At 42.4% G+C, this 27,684-nt stretch overlaps 3 pseudogenes; 1 reads left to right on the forward strand and 2 right to left on the reverse strand.

Moving 5' to 3' along the window:
- Positions 1-1,639: 1,639 nt before the first annotated feature.
- Positions 1,640-5,054, reverse strand: LOC133909091 (protein NETWORKED 2A-like; annotated as a pseudogene).
- A 7,289-nt stretch (positions 5,055-12,343) lies between these two features.
- LOC133907740 (galactan beta-1,4-galactosyltransferase GALS1-like) lies at positions 12,344-14,355 on the reverse strand (annotated as a pseudogene).
- Positions 14,356-17,340: 2,985 nt separating this feature from the next.
- On the forward strand, positions 17,341-27,222 carry LOC133907749 (SAC3 family protein A-like; annotated as a pseudogene).
- The last annotated feature ends 462 nt before the right edge of the window (positions 27,223-27,684 follow it).

Consider the following 27,684-nt stretch of genomic DNA (forward strand, 5'->3'; position numbering starts at 1 on the left):
TCGGCACCGCGCCGAGGAGGCAGGACATGAGAGGAGGGTAGAGGAGATAGATTCAATCTAATGCCTGCCTAACATGCGCCAATTCTCTACTTAAATGGAGCTAGAGCCGGCCCTAACAGAATCTTGCTAACTAACCGAGCTAACAACTTGTGCTGAATCAAAACAAATTAACTAGAGATAGAGCTGGTCGTTGTTGTCATCGTGCTGGCCTGGGGCTTGGCCTTCTCCTTCTTGCGCCGACTATAGTGTATGCCCCACATGACATCTGGCTTGTAAGCAATCTGTCACACTAATAGCCAAAAAATGATCTTAGTTGGTTTCATCTATATAAGATACATAGAAATGACAGATGAGCATATGTTAATTTGTGTAGACTAACAATACATCACATTAGCTCATGTTGTGAAAAATTTGCAATATTGTTGCAGTAGTTTAAAATGTGTGAAAATTACAGTTACACAGATGTATTCAAGCCAGAGTTGGCTGCAAGTGGATACAAGCCAAACATTTGAGTGAGCTTTATGAGATACATTATGGGATCGTAGCATAAACAGGTCGGTCAATTTCATCTTTCTTAAGCTGGCAATACTTAGTGAAAATTTTGAGAACAAATCAAACCATTATAGTTAATGCATAAAATTAATCTTCTTGAAAATCTTATCAGTGACAGATTAGATGGACTGTCCAACTAATTACAATTTTCTGAAAATTACACATCGAAGTTAGATGGAACTTCGGCTTCTATCAAAAAAAATTCCTAAGTGGCTAAGTATCACAAATGAAGTAATGCACTTACCAAACTCCATCTCAACCAGGTTTATGGTATATTCCTTAGAGGATAGCACCAGTGTCAGCCTTCTCTTTCTTCCTTTCTCAATGAAACAGAAAAGGCTGCAAAATTTTGTTCAATAAGAAAGAAAGTAATACAAGAAAGACACAGTAGTGCCATTTCAGTTGTAGAAGAAACACAGCTTCTTTTACTGATGTCAACGGAAATAGACAAGACCACACAAGCTAAGTTTGGATTAGACATCAACCAAACATGATGAAGCTTTCAAACACTTATCTCTAGCATGGCTACTTTATTGATGTCCTGCATGCAGAAAGACATTGCCACTTAAAAGTAAGACTTATGATGAGATCATGAAGCTTCTCCAAAATCACAATGCCTGAAAAGGTCATCGGATAATGATGAATGTCGCCATCAGAAGCGGCATGGATATTATTGTAGCTTCAGACTAACAGCTTTGAGTGTTGTTCTGAAAGAGTAACTTTACATTTGATTTTACTCCATACTGAACCTATTTCTCGTTTACCAACATATATTGTACAGCTAATAGAGAAGGAGGTGTGTGTTTCATCCATGATAACTAATTACCTAAAAGAACCTGAAAAGGGAAAAGGAAGTCACTGATAGTAATATTTGATTGACATTTGACAAGTCAGTGCAATGCACTACGAGACCAAACTTTCTCCAAGATGATGGTCAACTTGCAAATAGTTGCACCACTGCCTTTTTCTAGTGGGTAGGCAAATAAAAAATCGATGTTATGATTTAATAACTCGAGTTTTTGACTGAACATTTCAACACCAGGAAATTCAGCACCATTCCCCCCAGAAGTCACAATAGTGGCACAGATGAGTGTGACATTATACATTGGCCTGTCGATTTTTTTCTAGTATTTTGGCAGTAAAGATGTACAGACTACGCATTAATGAACAAGTCAAGGAAAGTGAAAAAGAAAGAAAAATCAAGTTGATTACATGATCCTTTACATTCTTAAAACCTACAGACTCAACATTCAATTGAACCTAACAGGAGATATCATTCATATCGAACAATTGAAAAAATGTAGCTGACAATCTAACCGGTCTTATTTAAAAAGCCCTGGCCTCATGTCAGAGACCTGCTTCGGCATTACAGGACCCATGCATGAAAATAACAATGTTTTGTTTTGGCTTAGAACCAAATAAGAAAGTTCGAAGTGGTACCCCAGCCTTCACTGACAGAGATCTGAAGTTCTGTTGCGCTCGACTGCTTCTCCCAATGGATAGTTCAATATTCTCTCTGAGCTTCAAAAGAGCCCTCCCAACCTCCACTTGGAGGCCCCTTACATGGTCAAGCCCAGCTTGTAGCTCTTTGGTGACCTTATTATTCTCCTGCTTCATATTGCTCACCTCTCCTTGGAACTTTGCAGCCTGGGAAGGAGTAAAGTGAGCTTCATCAGTTCGATTCAACGTTGTAATCTTTGATATCTCCTCTTGTATGCTGCACAGCAGTGAGAATCTACCCTCTAGCTCCCCCTGTAACAGCACATTCTTCTCTAACCAAACCTACAGATCAGTACTCAAGTCACGGAATTTCTTTTCAAGCGCAGCCGACTCTTGTTTTCTAGCAGACTGACTAGCAGAGCCCATTTCTAAGCCCTCCTGAGCTTTCGCATCAGTAAGTTTATCCAATTCAGCTTTCGCTTTATCAAATGATTTTTGGAATTTCTGCATATAATGATACGATGTACTGAACCTCAACCAGAAGTCCAAGCTTTCCTCCAATACTCTGCTGATTTCTGCTCTGAATTTCTCTTCTAATGAAGAAACATGTGGTTCTGCATCTTTGCATTGCTTCATGTATTCTTCTATCTCAGCAATATCTTTGTCTTCAAAACTAGGATTGGTGTTTGCTTCGGAAGACTCTTCAGACTTCTCAACACACTGAAGTGGAAAAGTGTTGAGCTTGGTCTGTAAAGAACTCAACATTCGTCTAAGAGAGCAAATCTCGTCATCTTTTGTTGCATTGGCACTCTTTAACTCCTTCATCTCTGACATTGCCTCAACATGATATTCTCGATTTTTCTTCTCAATTTCTGAAGGCTGTTTCTTTGCATCTTTGTAATTCCGAAGGATGGATGCATAATCTTTTAAGAGGATTTTATCCTTGCCCTCTAACCTGTTTAAAACTAGTTGCTGCCAACCTAAGGTGCCATCTGGCTCTTCTTCCTGCTCCTCATTAGAGATATCAAATGAGTCCAATGATTCTTCATCCATAAATTTACCTGCAGTCCTTGAATCGCCTTGAAATGGCTCAGAGAGTGTACCAGGCTTATCTGCATCTTCTTCAGAAGCAACTCCTTTAGAGTCTTGGGATGAATCTACTATTTCTTCGCTCAGAGGAACATCCAACTTTTCCACAAAATCAGTAAAACTACTGCACGCTTCAGTTAATTGTTTGTGAATGTTTTCATTTTCACTGTGCAAAACTTCTCAATTCGCTGAATAGTTTGCAGCACCTCCTCAACTTGCTTCAACCTCTCAGATAGCTTGCTGGAATCCCCAATTAAAGCTGCCTTCTCTTCCTCCAAATTATCCAGGCGCTTATGCAGCTCATCTGCCTCAGTCCTCATTCTACTGATTTGAGCATTCTGTGATGAAGGTGCAATTTCTAGGGTGATGACCTTATCCACGAATTCATCAACCTTTGCTGTTAGATGCCCTACAGATGCCTCTGAGCACGACTCAAACTGCTATTTGACCTTTTGGCATATTTCCTGCAGCTCGGGCCTGCGATCTTGCAGAATGAGATTATTATCCTCTGTAGATGGACGTGCAGGGATGGTCACTACATCTTGATGATCACTTAGCTCTTTTTTGATTATGAGGGTGCCCACACTCACTTTTGAAAGCTTTTAGCTTATTTTTTGCATCTATGACTCGTTGGAACTTTGTTCTAGCATCTTGACATGATCTCTTTTGCTGATCTTGCAAGCTAAACAGTGTATCTTCACAGGAAACAAGGGCCTGTGCAGCCATCAATGCTCGAGCTTCATTGTCTTCAATAACTACACTGGTGCTAAAAGTCTCTTGCAAGCTCCATACCTCCTCTTGCATCTCTGTCGCCATCTTTCAATGTCCAAGTACTTATTTAGTGAAGATTCATAAGAGCTCTTGAAGAACTCTTTCTCGGTCTGCAAAACCAGGATTTCCTTCTGCAGCCTCTCAATCTCTTCCTGTGCCTTGTCTTTGCTCAAGTGAGAGCTGATCCTTCTATGCATCTGTGTCCTCTTTGGACCTGGGCTGATTCCTCTACTGATATTGATCCCTATGATACCCTTTGGGAACCCGTCACCATCATCATTTTGCAGTGAGAGTTGGACTTGCTCCAGAAATGCGGTTGCTATGGTGTGATTGGACTTGTGCAGCTCCCCTGATATCCGATCATACTGATCAGCAAGCGCTTGGTAAGACCTATAGGTCTCCTCAACATAGTTTATCAGCTCAGGCCTACTCTTGAAGTACAGCTCCGCCTTCTTCGCAAAAATGTCAGCATCTATCTCTATAAGTTTGATCATGGCCTTCACCCTGGTTTCCATATCTGCATAGACAATCATAAAGATCTCTTCAAAAAATCTGAAAAACGCAAGGTACATTCTGACATTCATATCAGAAGTGCTACATCGTTTTCTGGAAAGACATGCCATGTTTAAAGGGATACTGCTGAGCAAATTTGGCCGCACAAGCAATCACAAACTATACTACTAGAGGAGAACACTGCGATATTGATCGACCCATCGCTTCAACGATCAATATTAGCAACAATGTCGACAATAATAAGTTATCATTTCGAACCAATGTGGCGGGCAATCTACCTTGGAGGTTGTTGTTAAGCCATTTGGACTGCGTGGTGCGGACATGGCTCGTCCACCACCACGAGTAGGCGTTGCTCGCCGCGCGCCGCAGCATCGCGGTCTGCTCCCTCCGTCCTCCCCTCCCCTCCTACTCCTCTCCCTTTCTCCTCTAGTCTCTATTCGCCCTAACCTTCTTCTGGTACGACTACTGCTACTGCCGCTACTTGCGCGGCGCTGGCCACGGAGTGAGGGGTTGGACGGGGCCGGGATGGCCCCGGGGCGAGAAGAGGCGGGGCGGTGGTTGTGGAGAGAGGCATGGCGAGATAGGGGGTCGCGGGGCAGTTGCGCCGCCACGAATGGCTGCCCGCTGCGCGCGGGTGTGGTGGTTCTGCGGCCGGCCGCGAGGAGCGGGACATACTGTATGCCCTGCGCTGCTTGGCTCTTGCCTGATTACAACGGGAAATTTATTTATTTAGGCCTCTTTCTGCTATTATTTAGATACGCAATTATTTTCTTGCCACATATTCCTCGAATTGATTTTTCCCATGACATTCTGGCCCTTTAATTCGACTAGTTACATACCCGTACGTTACGTTGTAACGGGAGAAAAAAATTACAAAATAAAATAGTTAACGGGTAAAACACATGCATTGCAATAAAACAACATCAAATTGACAATGAGCATGGTGAAGGTCTCCATCTCGCGCTGCCATACAAATAGCAAAAGGATATATTCAATCATCTGTAAAAAGTAGTAGCAAAATCAGGAAAGTTAGCTTAGTAGCAATGCAAAAGTGCAAATTTAGCGAAATAGATCGTTATAGTCTACTCCGATTTCTACTGTCTGGTATTGATAGTCTAACGAGCAACCATAAGTGTTTTATAAAATAAACAGTTGTTAAATTCGCAACATATGCATAACTACGCAGCTTCAAGTCACATGATACTGTAAGGGGACAAGAATATTCACCAATAAACCAAAATAGCAACAAATACCTGAATGACAAACCCAATATCTAACAGGAGACTAAAATCCACAATCAAGATCACAGTTAAGGTGATTTTCTTAATACGTAGTCAAATTTAGCGTACAGAGAACATTAAGAAACTCCATGTCGAATTAGTATTGCTTGTTCTCTTACCTGTCCTTGCACAACCAGATGATGAAGCCAAATTCATCTGAACTACTTGAGCACGCTCATTAGGGTCACTTTTTAGAGATGGACGTTCAGCAGATGGTTGTCTGTGCTTTTTGCAGTACAAGAGTAGCCGAATGCATGGATCCTCATCCTCATCAAGTAACATGAGGTGGATTTTGTCATCATCTTCAAGCTAAAAATAATAAAACAGAAGCACAAAATGAAAATACATGTTAATTGGAGGCATAAAAATTGGTTCCCAGGAAGGAAATATGGCACAACATAAAGATCCGTAGTGTACCTCAACACAAAGATTAGCACGTGCACAAAGAGGGTGGTACGCAACACACAGGTAGGATGAGAACACTGTTGCAAGAAAAAAGAGTCATAATAATATTTTGATACATAGAGGTGAACTTGCATAGATTAACGTAGCGTTTGGTTTGGATAATTGTAACGTGACTTGTTTGGTTATGGATGCAAAAACGACAATGACATCTAAAAAAAGAAAGAAGAATTGGAACCTGCAAGAGTTTAGTGGAACTGTGGGTGGTCGGATTGGTGTAACATGAAATCCAGAGTTTAGAAGATGCCTACAGTTTCAAAAAAGGAAAATATGAGAAATAGGAAGCAGCGACACCATCAATAAAGGAAACCGAGAAAAAACTGGTAGGAAGAAGAAACCTGCCAGCCTTGAGTGCTACTTTTTCACTTCCAACTACAATGGAAATGATGGGGCTAGTTATGTCGAGTTTGGTCAAAGAAGCAAAATACTGCACATGCCCCTAGATCACTGATCTCCGCCATTTCTCCTTCCGCGAGACAAAGAGGGCAACTGAAATCAGTAGTTCAAATTTTGAAAACCCCAATGTTATCATTTCTCAATAATCTAATGTAGCACCCTCCCGCTGCATATTTCTAGGATAGCAGAGTACTATTTTTTCTATTTAAATTCTCATTCTCACATAGTACACACTAATGTGAAAGTAATAAAACAAGATGCTAGAACGTGACAGAAAATATTGGATGCCCAATTGAATATATTGAAAGACATAGTAACGAAGGCATGCGGTATTCATTTTTAGAAGAACTGTGACACATGTGATAAGTCATGAAAATTACCATACACAGAAGCAACTACTGGCACTGGCAAAGCAGTTGAAAATATGAATGAGCAACCCCGCGATTGAATTAGCCTCTTCCGTCTAGTGCTGCTCAACAGATTGTAAACTATTAGTTATAAATCTAGAAATAAAGTGTTGACTATTGGCATTCTTGTGTTCAGTGGAATGAGTTATCTCATGTTCTCCAGCCTTAGTTGCTCAGCGAACCTGTTCCTCTCAAGCACCCAAATATTCAAACAGACATGATTGAATAGATTCAATAAATATCAGTTGGTTCCATTGAGATTGACTTCACAAAAGGTACTGTATAAAATGAGTTTGTAAGAGGCTTACATATTGATCGAATTTAACACGTTCAACTGCGCGTACATCGCTATGGAGAACAAGGTCGATCGGCTCAGTTCTTTCTTTGATGGGTGGCTTCAACAAGCACTGAAACGGAGAAACGGAGTCAAAACAATTATCATTTAATTGAAACAAAAGTGAAAACAAATTTCCCTTCGTAATCCCAAAGAAAATTTAGGTAAGAGAAACTCTGCAATCATTTCAATAAAATTCCAGTAATGTGTCAATTTTGACTCTTGCCATGAGAAGAATTAGAACATTGATAGGTGGCAATTTCCTAATCTGCTATCCTCACATCATCACATGGCATATGCGATATTCATAGGTAACTTTTGAAGAAAATGGTAACACAAGTCACCACGGGCAAAAAATAGGATAGATTAGGTTGGACAAACCCCAGGCTCACCAGTAGTCCATGGTAGTCCTTGCGCAATATGTATCCTCTTGTTCTCTTCCTCCATAAGCATTTCCTGCACCTTTTGGACAAACTGTTGTTCCTTGGCCCTTCCTCTTTGCTGTCATGGATGACATTGTGATCGAATTTCACATATTGGCTCATTTATTTAAAAGGAAAGCATCTCAAATTTGGCATAAGTGAATCAAAATTCTGCCACTTGGGGTTGTACGTCATGGCGTTCTGGAACGTCAGACGCACATCCCCAGCGAATTCTCGTGGTGACTTGTAGTGCCGGGCGGCTAGCTTGGACTTGACAATGTCGAGGTCCATGGGCTTGGTGATGATGGTGTGGTAGTCGTGCAGACCGAGACCGATAGTGTCGACCGGCTTGTTGAACACCCAGTTGTGCTTGGGCTTCATCAGCCTGCTGGGCAGCACGGCGCAGTTCTTAAACACGGGCGCGTAGAGCTTGTTCCGCCGCCAAGACGGGCGGGTGAGCTGCTGCCCCTTTCTTCGATTTGTGCTTGGATGCGGGCGGGAGCGGGGTGGAGGGGTCGGTCGAGAGCGCGTAGGAAGGGGCGGGGGCCTGGAGCGAGTTGGGGCACTTGGAGGTGGCGCGCACCTGAGCGAGCTCGGGGGAGAGGCGGCGGCGGAGCTCCCGCCAGGACGCGGGCATCGAGGGCAGCGAGAAGGTGACGGTGGGAAGGAGCGGGTCAATGTGCGCGTCTAAGGAGGGGATGCTAGGTGCCTTGGAGCTGGTGTTGGGGCAGCTCGGCGGTGGCCACCAGCCGCACCTCCGTCTCCGCAGCGGCGCCCCCTACCCTCTCCCTCGCGAACTCCATCAGCGGCCGCAACGACTCCCCCGCGCACGCCACCTCGGCGGTGAAGGATGAGAGCCCCGAGGAGACACGCATCACGGGCCCCGCGGCGAAGATGTGGGTCCGGGTGCCGGTGCTACCGCCGTCTATGATAACGGAGAAGCGCGTGACAGTGGTTGGGGGGACGGTGATAGAGGGGTTGCGACGGGCGGACGAGCGGGCGGACGAAGATCTAAGTGGAGGCAGGAAAAACTGACGATACACGGATTATTCATTTTTTTTAAGTAGGAGAGATTTTATTGATATTAATTTTTTTTTTGTCTGATCTCCATGTAGTGACTAAAATGCCCTTCTGAGTCAGACTACATGTTCTGATCAAACATGTTGGCACAAGATGCGTCACTCTTTATTGATCGCTTCTAAGTCATCTTTTTCCTTCTTGCTCGCCGCCACCCTACCAGTGATGTGCTACTGCGACAATCACCCTCCTGTTGTGCCACTGCAAGCGCTGTGATATTGCTATGCTTTGTGAAGGACATGTCACATTCATCGACTAGCGCACGAAGTCGAGCTTCCAGATCGATGATGCGGTTCAAAGGAGCGGTGACCAGGCTACCACTAATCTAGTGCACGGAGTGCAAGTCGACTGAAGTGATTGGGTTCACAGCAAGGTCCAGCCCGAACAATGGGAGGCTCTTCTTCAAGTGCCCTCCTAACCAGAAAGGGGTGAGTATGAACTATGAAAAATTTGGGAATTTTGTGTTCTAGGAAGCTAATTTTTCCCTAATTTGACACATTTGTTTTTCATTTGGGTTGGCAAATGCTAAACAAGTGTAATTTTTACATGTGGCAGGAGGAGTACGAAAAATTGGTCGCTAAGATGGACACTTTTGGAGATGCCATGGCAGATCTCGTTGAAGCCAGTGCGGTGATGAAGGAAGCCATTGATTTGGTGAAGGAGGAGGTTGCATCTATTGGCCAGATATTTGGAGGTCTGTTGGAAAACACAACTACGATGAAGAAAGAAGCTGAATTAGTGAAGAAGGAGGTCTCAAAGTTTGGTCTAATGTTGGAATTGGAGAAGGCATTGCTTGTGCTGGGAATGCTCAATTTTGTGCTCCTATTGTTGATCATTGTCGTTGTTTTAGTCAAATAGAGCAGCGGTAGAAGTTGAGCAGCAACAGTAGCAATAGAAGTTGAGCAGCAGGAGGAGGTCTCAAAGTTTGGTCTAATACTGAATGTATTAGCCTTAGCTTTTGGATGCAATATGCAAAGAACTAGCAGTGTTGAATGTATTAGTCAATTTAACATGTGTTTATGATTGTTTATGTGACAGGGCTATTCTGATAGTGCTGCCTTTCTTCTTGTATACCGTTCAAACCTTTCTTCTGTAATGCAAAGGCAAAACACCTGCCATTTCACAATTAACAAAAAGGGCATGGACATGTATGCTACTAGAACAATGATAATTCAGAGATGAAATAGAACACATGAGCACAATATAACTACTTAGATAACAAACCATACAAAACCATCCGTTTTGACTTAACTAACATCCAGATTCACTTACATAAGCATACATCTAGGTTCGCAGTTTCCTGAGAATTAAGCATTACAATACAAATGACATGGTGCCATCCAGGTCACAGTTTCCTGGGAATTGAGGATTACAAAAGATTAAATCCAAGTCACAGTTTTATGGGAATTTAAGATTACAAAAGAATACATCCAGAATCATACATTAATTTTTCCCTTTCTTTGGAGTCATCTTCTTCCTTGCTAGTGTTCTGGCTGCTGTAGAAGGGGCTGCCATATGTTGATTCGTTCCATCTCCACTCATTGAAAATTGCCTACAAACACATTGCACGGGTTATGAGTCATGTAAATTGAGACTTTGAACTGCAGGGATATGTTTGTTTACCTTCTTGTGACAAGGTCAGGACTGTGCTGGCTTGTTTCTTCTCCACTCATTGTGAATGTCAATTAATTGCCTGTAAATACATTGATCCAGTATGTGTCATATAAACTATGACTTTGCAATTGGTTGGACTAATTTGTTCACCTTCTTGTGACAGGGTCAGGACTCTGATGGATTGTTCCTTCTTGTGTCTGAGCCAATTTCTGCTTTTTTGATGTTCTAGTACCTAGACTCTTTGCGCCTTTCTTTTGACCTGGCTGCTGCTTCTTGGCACGACTCTTCCTGCAATTACAATATACAATGCAATAATGTCAATACAAACCTATTCTTTCTCTGTCTCTCAACTGATCTCTTTGTGAGAGGTGGCAAGACCTTGAAATCAAGATCAATTGTAGGCCAGTGTGACTTATCTGTCAGTGGTTGAATAACTCCAGCATATGCATACTTGAACCTGGTTAGTGAGTAGCATGGATCCATATAGTCCTCCATCCTGAGAATTCTGGATGCAGTTATCAATGCTAATGCATGTGGGTATGACTTCCTAGAAATTTGCCACTCCCTACATGAGCACTCATGCTTCTAAAGGTGCACTACATGTCTAACCACTCCTTGGTCCATAGTGGTCTCTGCCACCACTGTAATGTCTTTAGCACCTTTTGTGACCCTCAAGTGCCCTAATCACCTAGTCATTGCATTCAATTGTGACACCAACACAGGAAATATGGTACCTTGTAATCTCTCACCTATACTTCTCCTTTTCTCAAACAGTTGCATTATCATAGCCCTCAATGTGATAGCAACTTCACATATTGGGAGGTCTTTGATGTCCTTCACCCACTTATTCCAACACTCTGCTAAGTTGTTGATACAATCACATTTGATTGCTTTTGAGAATCTGCACCTCATCCAAAGGAAGTTGTGGTGCTTAGCTAACCATGGTCCTACATATGGCTCAACTTTTAGTATGACACTCATGTAATGCTGAAACTTGTCAGCTCTCCAAGCCCTAACTGCAGGATACATATTTCAAAAATTGGTCCTTGGAACATCTTGATGAAGTTTTGCATCAAGTGTCTAAAACACTCTCTATGCTCTACCCAAGGGTACACTTTCGTCACAACATTCTCTAAACCCTTTCATGCATCAAAGCTTATTGCTAGATCAGGTGGATTGCCTATGGCCTTCCATAGTTGCTCCATAAACCAAGTCCAATTCTCTGTTGTTTCTAAGTCAAAAAAGCCAAATACAACTGGAAACACCTAGTTGTGTCTGTCTAGAGCTGTAGCTAAAGCAAGATGGCCATTCCATCTGCCATTAAGGGCTATAGAATCAATACTCAAATAAGGTCTACAACCATTGATGAAACCATGAATGCATGATTTGAAGCAACAAAAGAATTTATCAAAGTAAACCTCATCATAAACTTGGTTTACAACTATCTCTACAATACTTCCGGGACTCCTAAGCTCAGCCTCTGCCTTGAACCTATACAACATCTCAAAACTCTCTTCCCATAATCCAAAAAACATCTCTGCAGTCTTCTGTCTACCAGACCATACAATTGCCTCCAATCTTTCCTTTAGTTCCTTAGCTCTAAGGTTTGGGTGCTTCTTTAGTATAGGGTCAACCTTCTCTGCAACCCAATACTTAGATGTCACCTTGGTGTGTATCCTGCCAGTTCATGCACATGTATGACCATTATTATTCAATGTAACCTACAAGTGGCAAGAGTGACACATTAGTACATAAAAAAAAATTAGAAACTACATTTAAAGTAAGAATTAGAAGTTAGTACCCTCACTGACTTCCCATCATGCATCGACCTTGCCAAAATAGCCCATAGACAACCCTGAGCTATGCAATGACCCCTAAACCTACTAGTGTCAGATTTCTCAGTCCCAAACTCAGATTCCCCCTTAATAGCATGTTGCTTAACAACCATCCTAAATTCATCCACGCAAGGATATTTGCTAACTTCTTTCATTGGTGGATCTTCTCTATCAAATACACAAATGGCTCATCAGGAATGATATCGTCAACTGGTATTGCAACTCCTTTAAGGTCAACAGGAAGAGCAGGTTCTGGAGGAGCAGTTTGACCTGCAACCCTGGCTTTCTCTACTCTTTCATCCTCAACTCTCAATCCAAGCAACATATATAACTCATCTTCCTCCATCACGGGTACTGCACTACCTATTTTAGCTTCTAGTATTGTAGCAAGCTTACGATTGTCCCAATCAATTTGTGGTAGAGGTACTCCATCATCAACTGCAACATTACATGCACTGCCTTAGTGGCTGCTTGATGTTGCTGCTACAGCTAGTGGTCGTGCAAATATTGTTGTTGCTACTTCAGAAAATACCTCTAGCATAGATGTATCCCTGATCACCTCACTGACCTGAGTAACACTTGACCTACTCACTTGCCCCTTAGGTTTATCTTGCACAGTAACAAACAAAGGAAGAAATCTTTACTCAAATCTGTCACCCAATGCAATCATCAGATCCATATTATTCTGAATCCTCATTTCCTCACATTTCCCCTTCTCAATGGTAGTGATCACTGGCTCTTGGTCGCTGCCCCAACTGACTCTTTCAATCAAGTCCCTAATCAACATTCCCCATATATACTTGTAATTCGTCATCAGGTGATCTGAATTAGAAAAAGAATTAACTCGACTGGATCTAGCTAGAACCTCTCCTCGATGAACCGCCTGTGCCGCACCTCTAGGAGCTACTGCCTTGCCCCCACCGCACATTTAGGAGCTGTCGCTGCACATTACGACGATGAACACATGCTAAGGACACCAAATTGTGGGCAAATCATATCACAGCTAAGGACTGACGACACCAGCTCACCTGTGGCACATGGGCGGTGCCAATGATGTAGACCCCCAGGTCCCATATAGCTTGAGACTGAAGAAGGTGAACAGTTCCAAACAACAGTGTGATTCAGTAGCTACTAAATTAATCTCCAGCATCTAAATAGCATTCAACACCCTACTTCACCGACACTGAGAAACAATTCCTCAACAGTAATTCTCCCAAATCCATAAGAGCTCAAGGAGAGCTTAGAGTGTTAGCCTTACATTAATTCTCTTTGATCCCTAAGAGTTCGAGGAGAGCACAATCCAAGAACAGCTACTCTTGTATGAAGTAGGGATCACAACAGGAGGAAGCATCATTGATACACATTTGAACTGTTCCAAATGATTATAGAATTAAACCAACACTGACGTTATGCCATTAATATGCGGAAGATTACATGACTTTGGAAGGTGTGCATACCTGGTGTTGCTTGTACTTGTCTTGAATTGCCCTTGAAGATGAACATTTCCTACTAAGTTGCAAGTCATGTATGGCTATAATACAATCCTTCAGTTCTGAAACATTGTAGCCTGTCACCTTCAACAATTCTCTTGCTCTAGACCCAAATACCTCCTAGATTGCTAGGGTCCCGGATGCACAACCTACTCGACATGGGATTTCTACTTGATGGTGAACTATGTGTATGGCTCAAGCTCTACGAGGACATCTTCAAGATTGGGGTCGTCAGGAAGGAAGATATACTCATCTACATCGAAGAAGAAGGTCCACTTGGTGGCGTGTCAGAACCGATGCAGGAAGTCATTGACAACGAGGAACTGGTTTTAGTACTAAACCATCCGTCATACTTGGCCTGCGTGTGCATGTCTTGCAGCATGGCACGCCCAACGCGTACCCAAGGCTCTAATGCAGCCCATGCACGGCGAGGCTCGCATCGCGTGGTTTCATGGAACAAGAAGTGCGAGCGTGGGTTGAAGAAGCGCTCATGGTACCCCATCCACTAGCACACCCACACCGCGCTGAGATTGCGGTACAATGATGACCCACAATAGAGGTAGTTGTACCTATGCAGCAGCGTGGGGAAGCATGTGGTACGACGAGTCACAATAGAGGTATAGTTGACGACGATGGTGGTGTAGACACGGCCATAGCCCTAGTCCGGGAGCATGTGATACGTTGTTGGCCACGCGCATTGGCGGCGAGGATGAGGAGACATTGTTGGGAGCGTTGGGCTCCCACTCACAGCGGAAGAAGGGTTTGTCGTAGACGTGGATGGGCTTGGATGCAAGCCCGAGGACCGCGAAGGTGTACGGCCCACCACGGTAGGCGTCCATCTGCCAGAATAGTGCTGTCGCACTACCCAACGCCGTCGCTCAGCCGTTGTCGCCCTGATCCACCCCACCGCTATTAGATCCGCCCGCCCCGCACTCCATTGTCCCAATCGGGCACCACCCCATTCGGATCCGCGCTTCCCATACCGATCCAGCACCGCCCCATCTCATACCGGGCGTAGCGGTATGTGATTGGAGGGAGAGAGCAAACGAGGAGGAGGAATATCGGCCGAAGGAGGGTGTCGGTGTGGAGGCAGCACGGGGACTAGGCGGCGCGGTACGGGGTTGGCCACGGACGAGTGAGCCGGCGGAGTGGCGGGGTGAGGCGGGCGCGGGGTGGAGTGCGAGAGCAGGGAAGCAGGGAGGAGAGGGACCGGCGTGAGCGATGCACCAACTGTTTGACTAAGAAGATGCACAAACTGCTTGACTCAGTTTGTGCACCAACTGCTTGACTCAGAAGATGCCCGAGTTCTCCATTAAGGACTCCAAAGATACTTACGTACGTAATACCACGAAAAAACGGATTAGGCTAGGCCATTTCAAATGTGCAAATGCAACCACCAAAATTGGGCCGTATCTGGAGCTAGGCCCATTGACTACCCAAGCTTCATGGTCCACAGCTTTCCACCAACCAACTCTATAAACAGAGCCAAGCCCACCACGACTTTTGTCCCCCTCTTTCTTCTCTTCTTCGTCCTCCCGGTTCACCACGCTCCTATACTTTCCCCGACGAAAATAAAACCGCAACCCTCCATCCCGCTACCTCCTCAAACACTTCTCTTCTTCTCGAAGCGCCGTGCCCTACCCAACCACGAGGCAAACAAGGACGAGAGCATCTTACTATCTTTATCTCCATGTAAATTTACAGGAATCAATTTTTTTCATACTCATTCTCTAATCTAATAAAGAAATTCCCCATGAATTACCGACAACAGAGCGCATTACCATCACTTAGTCATGACCCGCAACTGGTAATCGGCCCATTCTCAGGTCTCAAGCCCAATAGGCAATAGCCCATCCCCAACCCCTCTCTCGCAGCATCCCGAACGCGTGCACGGCCGTCGCCTTCCCCTCGACGCCTCTGTTCGCCTCCTCCCAATTCTCCAATAGCATCTGTAAGCCCTAATCTCTCGCTGCCGGCCGCTAGCTACTACCGCCGAGCCGTCTCCTACCAGATGCTCCCTGCAGAGGCACAGCTCGCTGCCGCCAGTCAAACATCACTGCTAGTGGCGCTTCAGCCACTGACGAGGTACTTAGCGGTACAGCAATACATATAGCTTGTTGATCGGTGCTAGATGTATGGCATTGTCTTCTTCGCTTGCCGCGTTTTACAGTTTGCTAAAAATGATTCGCCCTTAGATAAGATAACCAAGTTTCTAGAGTATTCGCCCTAAGAAAGAGAGCTTAGAATTCCCTGTAGAATTGCTGATTCCTGAATATGATTCAAATCTTCCTAAATTCGGCATTTATCTAGCTAGAATGCATTTTGTTTGGTTCTTCGTCTATTTCATTTTTATTTCAGTGGTTGTGCTGGTGCTTATGTACTTTGACCATAGTATAATTTAACTGCAATCTAGCAAGACTTTTAGCCTATCATTAACTAACACTGTTAGTCAATATGGTAAGTCTTAAGGTATTATTTACTCTCTGGTGCCAGCATTTTGTCGGTTCAACTGTAGCACACTGTGTTGCCTCCAACTTGGCTGCTAGCGTTCGAAAATGTTTCAAAAGTTTGTTTAACTTTTGAAGGTGACAGTGCTGTTGGTCTAGACTGCATGATGTATGCCTGTATCCTTTATTCCTGCATGCTCATGCCTGTTTATACAAATACTTGTACGCTGGCTCCTGGCTGCCTATTTTTGGTTCACCTGGCTAGGCAATGTAACACACAAGTACTATCTTTTCTTCTGAAACTGCTGGTACCTTGGTAGCTAACACTGGTAATAGTGGTAGCTTTGAAATTAGTAACACCAACACTAGAATCAATGAGTTACTGATGAAAACCCTGATATGTGACTACATCAACAGGTACCTGATGACATGGTTATGGCTTGTAGGATTCTGTTTTCTTTACCCCTTTTAGTAATGCTGTTATCACACGCTGAAAGTTCATTGGGCTGTTCTGCTATTTGCATGTCAGCAGACAGCAAGTGTTCCCAGCAGTGGGGGTAGTGCACTGTACTTTGTGTAAATCACAGACATTTTTGTATCGATGTGGATTTTCTCAGTGCTGTCATTTGTTTTATATCCCCACTTAGATCTGGACATTTATTGTTTTTAGGAATTTGCGATATAAAATGATAAGAGGAACGGTAATTACCCTGTGAGCACATGGGCAACTGCCCACTCTGACATCCGGCCGTCCAATCATCAGTGGATGGCTGCGATTGCAGCTGTCTAATCCTTAGTAGATTACCTGCAAAACGTCAAAATATGTCAGAAAAGCCGACAGATAAGCTGATTTGACTCATGGATTAGCACCTAAACGTCAAATCTGTCAGAAAAAAACTGCACATGAGGTGATTTGATCCATGGAGTAACACCTAATGGAAAGTCAAATCGGGGTGGGCATCTGCCCATGTGCTCATAAAATCCACTCTCTAAGAGGAAACCCTGCCTTATGCAGGTTGAGGCATGAACTGTTGAAATATTAAAACTCAATATGATTTTAGTTCATATGGTCAGGCTTTATTTATTAGGATCACATGCTATATTTTTTTAGGACTGATCACATGTTATAATAGCAAACAAATAGTTCTTCATGGTTGCATAGAAATCTTTGTTGGCACAGAACTAGTCGTAATGGTTGGCTATTTCGTACCATGACCGCATGTAATGCCTTCGTGGTGACTTCCACGCTTCCAGAGAACTGGGTTTCAATATTTCTTTCCATAATTGCTGTCTTGTTTCGCCAGAGAAACACTGTTCTGTATTGATAATACCTTGTTTTGTTCATAACATGCGATATTGAGCTGAGACTAGTTTCTTTGGTTGTTGGTTGTTCTTACTAAATAACAGGGCAGGGGCCTGGAGTGGGCCAGTCTATCTCCATACGTATCTTTAGCTTCTGGCCATCATTCGTTGTCTTCTTCGACAGAGACTTCCTTGAACTATTTAATGGATAAGTCAAACCAAAATGCAGTTTACTATGATCCCCAGAGGGATGTATCAGCTTCAGGAGCTACTCAAAATGTGATAAATAGCAAACCTCACGTGGTTCAGTCGGCTAACTCTTATGCACCTTACTCGACATCGGTTCAATATGGCTACAATGCTGCACAATATCCGAACTGTTATTATAACTATCCACAAACTGCAAATGATTCTTCTGTTCAACAAGGCGTAGATCAAAGTTCAGGCGCTGCTTACCAGCCTCTTACTTCATTTCAGAATTAAGGATCTTACGTTGGTCCTACAAGTAACATATATTATAATGCTGGTGCTTATCAGACTGCGCCAGGTTATGCAACAAGCAACTATTATCATCATCGAAACAATGCCTGGGGTGATGGAAGTTCTGTAAATAATCATGCTCAATCATATCAGAGTTACACTCCATCAGATAGTAATGCAACCCAGAGTTCAAGGTCACTACCCACCAACTCTTTCCACTATCAACAACAGTACAACCAATGGCCTTATTATTATGATCAGTCTGCGCTGACTTCTAGTGGCCTTGCAGGTGCTAGTAGCAGTGCTTCCGATACAAAAGCTGCTACTGGTGGTTCTGGTTATGTAGGCCCCAGCAGCCAGCCACCTCCACCTGGCACTACATCATTGCTGGTAACTCTGCTGCACCTTCCACACAGGTAAAATTTTTAGTATCCTGCCTCTTCTTCCTTTTCATCTAGTATTTAGAACAATGCACAAGTGGTCAACTTTCCTTTTAGACAAAGGACAAGCTGTCACCTGATCATGTATTCATGTGCAACCTGGCAACCCCACAATCTCCAGTTCTGTTGCATATATCTTGTTAGGCACTGTTCTGGACACCGGAATTTAACAAGATTCCTATGAGAATTGAGCTGTTACATGTGAATTTCCCCCGCTCCAAACAGCCCCTTGGTTCACATTCTTCCATTGGATTTCTTGTACTGGGGAATACACACAATCTACAAATATTCTTGCCATAATCCATGCTGATTTCTATTTGTTAAGCGATTATAGAATTAACATCAGTTTGCTGTTGCCTTTGGCATGCAAAGGCTCCTAAACCTCCATGTAGCTTGTCCTTGTGGGATTGTTCTATATGATTAACTTTGTTCGGCTGCATCTTGGCAATGTGGCAACCAACTAAATCAAAATATTCACTCCATTAGGCGATCATCTATGGCATTCTGTTTGCAGCATATATATTGTGTCTGCCTCATTCAGTTCCTTCCTCTTCTGGTCCTTAAATTTTGTGCCTCGTTGCCCTTTTTGCGAGGATATAGTCTAGCATGTATACTCTGTTGCCATGCACTTCTAGCACAATCATTCTAGCTTCCCTGGAAGTTGTGATGAGTATTCTGCATCTCTGTAATTATGCTTGCCCTAGAAGGTTTGTTTTGGTAGTTCTTCTGATCCATTGAGACATTTCATTTGGTGCAATTGATGCAACACTTGATCTAGAGTCTGTAGGGAACTTCATATGTGTTCCTGGCCCATGGAGCTGTGATATTTTGGCTTCTAAAAACGTTAAAAAGCTGATGGATATGTGAAGGCTTTGTTGCATTTAATTGAATTTGCTTCCATGGCCACTTCTGTTTTGAAAAAGGAGACCATATCTGTGTTTGTTATGTATGCATAGCATGTTCTAGATTTTATTCTGGTTTCGCCAAATTCTAAAAATCCAATTTCCAGGCACCAGGCATTCAAGGAATTCAAAACCAGAAAATCCCCAGGCCCCAGTCTTTCCAGTGTTTCAAAACCACTATGTTAACAATGCAGCAGGTATCCCAACGTTTCAGAACCAGTATGGTAGCCAGGCACCAGCATACCAACATAATTCTGCAAATTATAATCAGCTACCGCTAAGTAACCAAGCTGATCAACAGAAAGCTTTGCATATACATGGTCCAAGCTCAAATGTTTCTTCAGTCAATCACGTTTCTGAAAACTCTCGGACAACTTGGCAGGATTCTGTGACATCAGATGCCCACAGAGTAAACGAGATACACTTCCCTATAAATCCTCGAATAGCCCCGGGTTTTCCAATAGGAATGCCCAAAGTGGATAGGTCAAATTTGGAAGCTGATTCATCGCTGAGACCTGCTTATGTTAGTGTTTCCATGCCCAAGAATGATGTGAAGGCAGCGCAAAGTGGTCCTGAAGCAGTAATGCAGGTGACTGTAAGTTCCATCTACTTCATTTCTTTTTACTGATGTGATCATATAGCTAAGCTGGATGGTAAGTTGTATTTACTTAGTTCTTTTTGCTGAGCACGAATGATGCTATAAGATCATGGGGCTAAGCTGAATCCTCACTTCGTCAGGCACAGGGAACCACTCTCTTGAACTATATGCATTATAAGATTGAAAGACTAACGGCAAACTCTTCAATTTCTGAAATTAGAATCGTACACTCCCGACTCCCATAGAGTTTCCTAGACTAAAACTTTTGAAAGGTAAGATCTTCAATAAATAAATTCTGTAATATGTCAATATGCGCAACATTTTTCATACCTTTATATTCATATTGACATTATTTCGTGCTGTTCAGGGATCCTTCCCTGTTTCACTTCGTACTTATGTTGAGCGGAATCTTGCCTGTTGCAAGGATGATGCCCAGAGGGCTGCCAGCTGAAGCATCTTAAAAGAGGTTAAGTAATATTTTCTTAATTTTTCTTTGCTCTAGTTTGCTTGCCAGTTAGCTTTTATTACTTCCATCGGTCTAGTTTGCTTGCTGTTAGCCATTTGCATACGGAAGACCTGGGTCTCTAACAACTAACAGCACTACTGATAGCAATTGATAGAGACAACTTGCTAAATAACATCTATTTGGACTGGATGTGCCCAGGTAGTATAAATATAACTATCAGTACATGAGAACAAACCAATTCCTTTTCATTTTGGCTAGCTGTGAGCATGTGATTAACAGTGCTAAAGTAAATTTTCTTGTGAAGCTATGGAATGTACTGCCTGAGTGGCAGATAAGTGTGTTCATATTTCAACTCTGGAGTTAGTTTCAGTTATTTGTCCACTGGGCCATCCTATCTGTATTATTTTTTCAATCCTAATCTACCAACTTTTATGTGAAGTCTGTTAACTTCACTTTTTTTTTGTTCTGATAATGTCAGATAATCACAAAGGCAACCGCTGATGGGACCCTTCATACGAAGAACTGGGACATGGAACCACTATCTCCTTTGCCAGAAAATGCTACAAACACATATATGACTAGGTGTGCTGGTTTTTTCCTCCATATTTTCTTTCTATTAGTGATCAGTAACTTTTGAAGTAGGTGTGGGACTGTAATAACCAGCAAATGATATGATTGTGTGATGCCTTCTAATAGTAATGTTCTTTGGGAATGTTTAATGCAGCTTAATATGTATTATCTGGATGTTGAAACTGTCCAGAATGCTTCTGCTTAAGCAAATCTCATGGACATTGGTTTGTAGTTACGTAAAGGTTAAGAACCTTTTCTTTGTTCAGTATGCATGGAATTTGGCATTTTATTTTATCACTTAAACATAGAATTCTGGTGGAAATTACTTTACTGTACTACTGTTGAAGTAGCATCTTGATTCATGGGTAATAATCACCCAAATCAAATCCCTTTCCCTAAGAACCATCAAAATAATAGGAAGAAACAAATGGGAAAACAAGATAAGTTAAATGGCCTGGATGTGTATATTCTGCATGATAAGAGGTTAAGTGGGCCACTTACCTGCTTGAGCAGCTTTGGTGCATAGTTGAGGTGTCTCAAGAGAAGCATTGCAGCTTCAAGTATGTGATACATTGACACTTGAAAATACTTTCAAGTTTCAAATGTTGGTTCAATGGGTGCTTTGCATGCTGCAAAGTTCTAGATCCCGGTGTTGTTGATGTTACATTTTGTGGCCTGTTTTGCAGGCTTTAGCTTCTTCCAGAAGCTGGCTTTTGGAAGAAGCTGTTGGGCTATGTGTGTGTGTGACGCCCAAGAGCTCATAGTAAGCAAAGAAGTACTAGAGTTCCAATAAAAATTCTTCAGATGCTGATGAAGACTTCATTTTTTTAGTGTGAAAATGAGATTAACCTCCCCTGAGAAGTGGCCCCAATAGCTACACCTTGTTTCTTTTTTTTTTGTGGGGGGGGGGGGGGGGACTTGGGCTTTTGGTTGCTTTAAGCTGAACCGCATGCCCTCCAAAACAGGGCCTATTTCGATTAGCTAATCTTGATTTTCTTTTTGGTTATTTGACAGCATTGGGAAGGATTCAAGTCCCTTCTCCTTTTCATCATCGAGTAGTCCTAGTAGTAGTAGACGTGCAAAAAGTAGGTGGGAGCCTGTCGCAGAGGCAAAGGTTACTAACAGTGTGGAAGTGGTTCCTAAAGAATCAGCCAAAAGTAATATCTGCAGTAGTTTGGAAGCAACTAAAAGAATGGTAAATATACAGGAAGGGTTAATATTGTTTTCATGCCTTCAATTTTGGAACTACAAACTTCAATATAGCCATCACCCCAAGCTTGTTTTATCCTTGAAATCTTTTCTGGTCAACAAAATGCAGGGTAACAGTTGGGATTTGAGGAAGTTTGTCCAATCCCGCCAAGCTCCTTTAAGCTAACGCAGTCAGAGATCTACTAAAAAGCAGCGAACTGGTGGGGATGCAAGTCTAACTGAAAATGAAAATTCTTCAAGTTACAGTGATAAGGAGCAGGATCTAACAAAATATTATGCTTGTTCAACTGCACTAGCAAATTCACATAAGGAAAAGAAACAACGGTAGCATAGATCTAAGCGTTTTGAACAGAGTCAGGGTGCATCCTCAAAATCTAGAAGTTTTGTACCGGATAAGAATGCAACAGCCAACCTATATGGAAGGAGAGCTATGTCACTGCTTCTTAATAGAAGTAATGGAGACAGTAATGGCTTGGCAGTGGAGGATTTAGATTGGGATGCACTGACAATCAAGGGAACATACCAGGATATTGAGAAACGATGCCTACACCTTAAATCAGCACCTGATCCTGCCACAGTGAGGATGCTTTGCTAAGTGTATTGCAAATTGTAGGCAGGAAAAACATGTTACTAGAAAATATCGCTCCAGCTGCTAATTAATTCTTAGTGCTGTTCTCTTCGTTTAGGTTCTTTATTACTCCTTGTGCAGGTAAGGCTGGAAGATGTCCTAGAGAAGGCTCTTCATATGGTTGAAACATCTCAAAAGAATTATCTATACAAATGTGATCAACTGAAGTCTATTCGGCAAGACGTTACTGTTCAGAGGATTCAGAACGAGCTGACTGTCAAAATCTTTCATAGCCCCTTGTCGTGGTCTACCGCGTTGTGATATTTGATAACTAGATGTATATTATATAGAATATGGGGCTCCCTTACTTGTTTCCTTGAAAAAAAGGGACTCGTCGTATTGTTTATTTTATCTATCCCATTATTTTGAATATTTTGATTAATTAGAAAATTATTAAGTTAATGTTGAATCATGTGCCCCATTTGATTTTTCTTGAGGTCAAGCATTCCAACCTTGCATTATTGTTTCTCTTCTGATAACTTTTAGACTTCTTGTTTCAGGTTTATGAAACCCATGCACGTTAAGCAATTCAATATGGAGATTTACCTGAATATAATCAGGTTTGCTTTTCTTGTTCTTGACTTATTTTATTGTGTGAATAAGTAAACAATTGTATGCCTTGTGCTATTCTACTATCATAGTTGCAAAGTGCGAAGGGGCTGAAAATAAGGGTGCTTAGGATCACAATGATGCTTGTCTACATAGATTGTCTTGCTAGCAATCACCTATTCTGTTACAGAAGCATAATTGTGGCTTGATGCATGCACAACACTAGCATCTAGCTATTAGCTGCCATATTGCGTTACAAGCGGCATGCTTGGACTTTGGAATGGGGGTCTTGTCGTGGTGGGTTAGTCCTACATTGGAAGTTTGAAGTACGTACTAGCATATGCGAGAGAAGTGATGGGAGGTGATGATCAGATGAGGGAGAGAGGGGGTTCAGGGGGTTGGGAGGAGATTAGGCTAGAAGGCGAGTGTTATGGGCTTAGAGCTAGTCGGAGGGGATTACTGCTGAGAGGCGATGAGTAGGAGCTCAGGACTAGTGGGATAGAGCAACCCACAAAAGGCCCACACAACTCATGACGAATGTTAGGGTTGTCTCTTTCTTTTGACTTCCTCATATCCACCGTCCTTCCTCATCTCCTGCAGTCTGCAAGTCTGCTAGGCATTGAGCGTATTTTGGGTCAAGGGGTTATACTCCATCCATTTGAACATATAAGATCTTGTCGATTTAAGTGGTGTAAAATGCAATTTACTCATAAATTATGAATTCAAATTGGTGCCCAGTGATTTTGGGTGAGAACTGGCCGGGTAGATCCTGCCAAATTCAAAGCTTGTAATTAAATTGTAATACCAGAATTGAAACCTTGATTGTTTGTAGTGATGTGTTGGTATCTCATAACTGTTGACTAAAGAAAGAAGAAAATAACAGCCTAGTTTTTAATTATTTTCTTTATAACTTGTTGCAGTGCCAATCGCAGCTGAAGAGGTTTTATGGAGGAGTCAAGGGCTGTCATCTTGAATTCTCTGCTTACAACTTGCTATGCGTCATGCTGCACTCTAATAACAGAAGAGACTTGCTTTCATTGATGGCAAGGTATATCTGTTGCATTGTAAGATTATGAAGGTTGCATAATAGCAGTGGCAGAGCCATATTAACTTCATAGTCCGTACCCCTTCTCCAAAATCCTGGCTCCACCACAGCACAATAGGAGGATATATGATTTGGTTAATTTCGTTGTTACATGAGCCCTTGATGTATCTATTGCTCTCAGCTTGCCGAAGGAAGCTAAGCAACATGCAACTGTCAAGCATGCCCTTGAAGTTTGCCCGGCTGTTTCATCTGGCAATTATGTTTTGTTTTTCAAATTGTACAAGATGGCACCCAACTTGAATTCGTGTCTTATGGGTAAAGATGATCTCTCTCACACACACATATCAAGATATATATTCTGTTAAGATGTATCCTGTTGTGCTGTTGGATTGCGGACCTCTATCTATGTGGAGCGAATGCACTTTTGAGGCTATAAAATGCATGTCCAAATCATATCGCCCGACTGTACCTGTGAGGTACGCTGCACGGGTTTTGGGATTCGTGGGAATTAATGAAGTTTGTGGGGCTAGTGGAGCTGATGGACTGGACGAATGTGAGGAATGGTTAAAAGCGCATGGTGCTGTTCTTTTGGTAGACAACAACGGAGAATTGCAGGTAGATACAAAGGTAAACCTTGAACCAGGTTCATGCACTGTGTTTGTTTTGTGCTGTTATATTGTGGTTTTTGATAACTATTTTCATACCTTTTTTTTTGACAGGTTTCTTCTACTTCTCTATACTTGCCGGAACCCGAGAATGCTGTTTCTCATGGTGATGCATCTCTTGCCGTGGATGACTTTGGCACGAGCATCATAAACGATGTCATGGTGAGACCCCCCACGCCCGCCTCTTTTGGCACTGGTCTTTGGAGGTGCTGCACAAATGCATATTGCCAATGCCAGTAGAGGTACATTTTGTTGATGCAGAACAGAAACTTGAACAGATCAGATGAAAGAAAAACACTGGCACGTGAAATAAATAGGCATCCAGGACAGAATCACATAATACACACAAGTAGGTGACTTTATAGTAGTCTCACATTGTGCTCTGATGCTGTTGTATAGTTGGCTAGGCGTGTTAGTCTCCAGCCATTAGAGTTTTATATGATTAGATAAATCCAGAGGGCAGCGTGAAACTGAGATGAATCACAAGCTCAGAGTTATAGATGTTGAGGAGCATTGTGTCAGATACTAAGCCAGCCAGACTTCAAGCGTATGTGCTGTTGAGATATGTGGTCAAACCGATTCAGTGTATTATACATTTTTTTTACACATCCTGGTGACCCTAATGTCACTAATTCTTCACAGATTACAGAAAATATTTCATAGGAATTGAAAATGCTGATACTCTTGTCATAAAATTTTGTTCACTTTCTCTGGAAAAGAAAAGAAAATATGGGTTTCTTGATACTAAAGAAAGACTGATCGAATAACATCCGTTGTGTTACAAACTTTTGAAGTTAAGCTTGTAGTTCAGCACCGGAAGCAGCACCTTTAGTGAATCCTCGTGGCTACTGATTGGCTTCTTTGTAGTACTTTGTATCTACCCATTAGAGTTTGACGATCGGTTTTAGTTTATTCTTACAACTTTATTATGGTAAATGCTCCCTCTCTATATATGTGCATGTTGTTTTGAACAAGGAGCAGTAAAAAATTCCAAGCTTTACTAATACGAGCAAAAGTATCTAGATCGACCAAGTGAACAAGTGAAAAGTAATACCAACAGGTTTGGCATAAAAGTTACTTCCATTATATTATATTGTCATAGTTTCACCAGCATGTGATAGAAAATGTATTCTTCAAAGTTGCCCCTGGTAGATCGTGCTCGTGCCATTTCCAAAACGAGATACATTTATGCAGAGGGCGTGTTAGTTATCGCTCAGTTTTATTTGCTGATTTTTACGTCTTGTTGGAATTTTAGAATGGTTCCATGCATTACCTAGACCAATATTTTGTCCAAAGTGTAGGTGAATACACGTAACAATGGATTGAACGCCGGCATGTCTGCGTGTGTTGCACAAAGAGATTAAGAAAGTGTCGAACATTATTTTCGGATGCACTGGCACATCGTGGGTGCTGCTATATATCGATGTTGTACACTACTTATAATCATCTTCACATTAGTTACAAATTAAAAGAAACCTTAATCTCTGTTCTACAGTTGAGTGCGAACTATATTTGAGCTATGGAGATGCCGCTTCTGCGTGTTGATCCGCCATCAAAGTAACAAACTGCATGGTTTATGAATGTGAAGTCTGAGGGTATGGATCACTTTTGCTTTAGCAACTGCGCAAAGTGCCTAATCCCTTCTTTCTAACCATTTCATGTGTACATATCTGTGAAAATACACCTCAATCCCTTCCTCTTTTGGTGGGGATCGGAATCCCAGGCCCTTGCTGAGAAGACCAATATCTTATCGACGATGGATGTGCCTCTTCCCGCTTGTAGTCCAACTCAACGGTGCAGCTTCGCAAACCCAGATGGCATGGGCAGCAGCTACCGAGTGCAGCGACACGAGGAGGCGAAGGAACCCGGGCGTGAATACGGTTATGCATTGGGCACCTGCAGTGATGTGGTCAGGTATGGGTGACGGATCTCTTCGGCGCGGGATTCAAATCCAAGGTACGCAGGTCCCTCCACCTGCACGGCACGCCCACAGCTGCAAGGGCGGATCCCGCCTGCCTCGCAACGTTTTGTCGGCACGCACGAGTTAACTACGTGTAAGAATATTTCATTCAATGAGTGTGGCCCATGTAATTTATCGAAATAATTCTAATATTAAGTGTTTTAGTGTGATGCTTGCTAGACTAAATGATTTTGAATTATTAGGTTGAATTGAAATACCCTCTTTAGTCCCTTTAACGATGACAAATGAATGTATGTGTGTAAAGATATTTCGGTAGAATTAATGGATGCAGAAATGCGCATAGCTAGCATCGGTGCTTCAGTGCTTGTTTCATCATGACCCATCACGGGCACAAACAAGCCGTTGCATCAAACATGGCAGTTGATTAAGGAGACAGTTAATCATGCAAGAGGTGTCTTTTAGTGAATAGGACACTGCTTGGAATAATGCGGTTGCAATTGCCTCTTGGATGTATCCATTCATAGATATGCAAAAAAGGCGATAGCCGAGTACACGCATACATGCATCCTAGTGCAGACCCTTGAAGAAAGGCTAATGCTCATAGCGTATTTAGAGCATATTAAAAGATCACACATGTATTGCATGGAAGTACTTGTTCTCTTATCATCGAGGGAACACTCAATGATGAAGGGAGAGAGAGAGAGAGAGAAAAACACTATACAACATACACCAGATGCTCTAATCAAGTTTGTGCTGAATCGATCCTATCTAAATGTTTCA

This window comes from Phragmites australis, chromosome 2 (genome assembly GCF_958298935.1).
Source record: "Phragmites australis chromosome 2, lpPhrAust1.1, whole genome shotgun sequence".
Taxonomy (NCBI): Eukaryota; Viridiplantae; Streptophyta; class Magnoliopsida; order Poales; family Poaceae; genus Phragmites; species Phragmites australis.